Source organism: Alosa pseudoharengus, unplaced genomic scaffold, assembly GCF_046254945.1.
Source record: "Alosa pseudoharengus isolate Yale_2024_CS ecotype anadromous, Long Island Sound unplaced genomic scaffold, YU_APseudo_1.1 YU_APseudo_1.1_scf_6, whole genome shotgun sequence".
Classification (NCBI taxonomy): Eukaryota; Metazoa; Chordata; class Actinopteri; order Clupeiformes; family Clupeidae; genus Alosa; species Alosa pseudoharengus.
Genome location: NW_027468848.1, coordinates 990,001 through 992,500, shown reverse-complemented (window position 1 = coordinate 992,500; position 2,500 = coordinate 990,001). Strand labels below are relative to the sequence as shown.

Here is a 2,500-nt window from a genome sequence, read left to right as displayed (position 1 = left end):
ATTACTTAGTCTGTAATGTTAACCGCTAGCGACTAGCTAACGTTAACTTTGGTTAAGCTTTAGCTCCATGTCTGGCTGGCTGCTGGCAACAATTAGAAGATCATTAGGCTAACTGAACTATTGTAAGGTGAACGTGCATATTCTGTTTGTTAGAGAAAGAATTAGAGAAATAAACATTTCTGAGAAATGTTAGTGTAGCTTAACATCAACATTAGCCGTAGTCTAGAACGTTATTACTTAGTCTGTAATGTTAACCGTAGCTAACGCTAGCGACTATAATGTTAACTTTGAGATTTCATTGACAGATCTCCTTTCAAGCCCGGGAAGTTCCTGAAAGGCGTTTCAACTCTGCGGCTGAGCAGGCATTTTTGAGGTAGGATAACCTGGATTGAATCAAGTATTCAATAGATGAAAATATGTTTGAGAAATATTTTGTGTAGTGAAGTAAACTTAATAATCACCATTAGTCTTCGTGCATTCTATCTAGCTAACTAACGTTAACTTTTCAGGTCTTTAGGCTAACTGAACTATTGTAAGGTGTACCTGATTCCATGGTACTTTGACATTTTTCATACATTTAAATGGAGCAACCTACTGGATTCAGTAGGCCTAGCTGTCTATTCCAGACATGGTTAGCATTCTGATCAAACATGAATGCATTTCAGACATTTAGAGTGGCCTTTTATTGTGAGCAGTCCAGGGCACATCTGTGCAATACTTGTCATTACATCTTTTCATAAGTCACACATGGAAAGTAGTTGTATTATGCCTTTAAATCAGAAGGTTTTGGTTGGATACAGATTGGATAATTAAAGAATATGGCATCAGTGACTGGCTATTGATTGACTGGACCTTGGCCTAACTGTTAATAACTACCTCAATAGGGTGTAGATATGAGCTTACACTGTTCCACTGAAAACACAAAAATACAAGAAATGGTTATTCTACAGAACTTTGAATACACCAAATTTGGCTTTGCTTATTGCCTGCATAAACAGGACATGTGCAATAGTTGAATATGCCTGTCCTGTCCCCATTCAGCTAAGTGTTGTGTGAGTTTGTTCATTATAAATATTGGGAGCATTTCTTTAGCTTAATTTGTGAGCACTTGTTCATAGTTTGCAGTAAGTTCAAGGATGTGACATATACCAATATTTCTGTTTTCAGATCTGGAACATTTTGAAATCCTACCAGATGAGGCACAAGTCATTGAGCAGTGGCAGCTTCTGACTTCAAGGACTTTGTTCACCAGCAGACCCCTTTGATTACCTTTATTTACAGCATTTGCATCTGTCAGTCTTTAAAGTGATCTAATATGTATTGATTATGTACTAGCTTAGTACATATTAGTTGTTATTTTAGTTTCACAAATTCAGTGGTTACCTGTAATGCTCAAGATATACAAGTAAAAAAATCACTTTTACTTCTGCATCTGGGTCTTCAATTCAACCTACTGACTGAAGCTGACTGATTTGTATAAATGTTTTTGAGAGCACAGGCAAATTGGTTTGGCATGAGTTTTAATGTAATTCACAGTTCAGAAAAGTTCCATAAACATTTCCAAGTGCAAGTTCAGTGCCATCAACAGTAAGTTTGCTTTCTGATATTTAAAGAACAGAAATGGGTTTGGCATAATTAAAGGGTAGGTAACAGTCCACCAATAGACATTTGAACAAACAAACAGTAAATATAAGTTCAAGTTCTATAATTGAAATGAACAATAACTGATTGGAATAACTGATTATTTGAACTGATTGAAAAAACGGCTGATTTAACTAATTTAGAGCAGTGGGAGTTAAGAGGGGCTCAAACATTCACGGCATAGGAGGTACAATTCCCTAGCGGTCATGTCCGGGTCACTCTGGTCAAGGAGGGCCTGAACATCTTCCCTTTGTTCTTCGCTCACCGGACAATGTGAGGAACCACCATCACTCCTTCTGCCTCACCATTGTGGTCCATGGCAACATCCCAGTCAATGTCTGGCTCCTCAATGTCCTAGAAGAGAAGAAGCAGAATGTTACAGGCTGATAGTCTATCCTTCCAGAATAGGCATCTGACATAATAGTACTTGTTTGCATAGAACAAACCAAACCTACGATCAATTAATGTGTTTTTTCTAATTTAACAAACAGAATATGCACGTTAACCCTCCAATAGTTCAGTTAGCCTAATAACCTAATATTAGGCTAATCCAGCCAGACAAGGAGCTAACTAAAGTTAACGTTAGCTATGGTTAACATTACAGACTAAGTAATAACGTTCTAGACTACGGCTAATGTTGATGTTAAGCTACACTAACATATTTCTCAGAAATTTTTTTTTCTCTAATTTAACAAACAGAATATGCACGTTCACCTTACAATAGTTCAGTTAGCCTAATGACCTTCTAATTGTTGCCAGCAGCCAGCCAGACATGGAGCTAAAGCTTAACCAAAGTTAACGTTAGCTAGTCGCTAGCGGTTAACATTACAGACTAGCTGCTAAGTAATAACGTTCTAGA

General features: G+C 37.2%; 1 protein-coding gene across 1 annotated transcript in view; it reads right to left on the bottom strand.

The window, feature by feature from the left end:
* The window catches only part of LOC143106408 (TBC1 domain family member 10A-like), a 65,671-nt gene that overhangs the window by 22,172 nt on the left and 40,999 nt on the right, over positions 1-2,500 (bottom strand). The window lies entirely within an intron of this gene.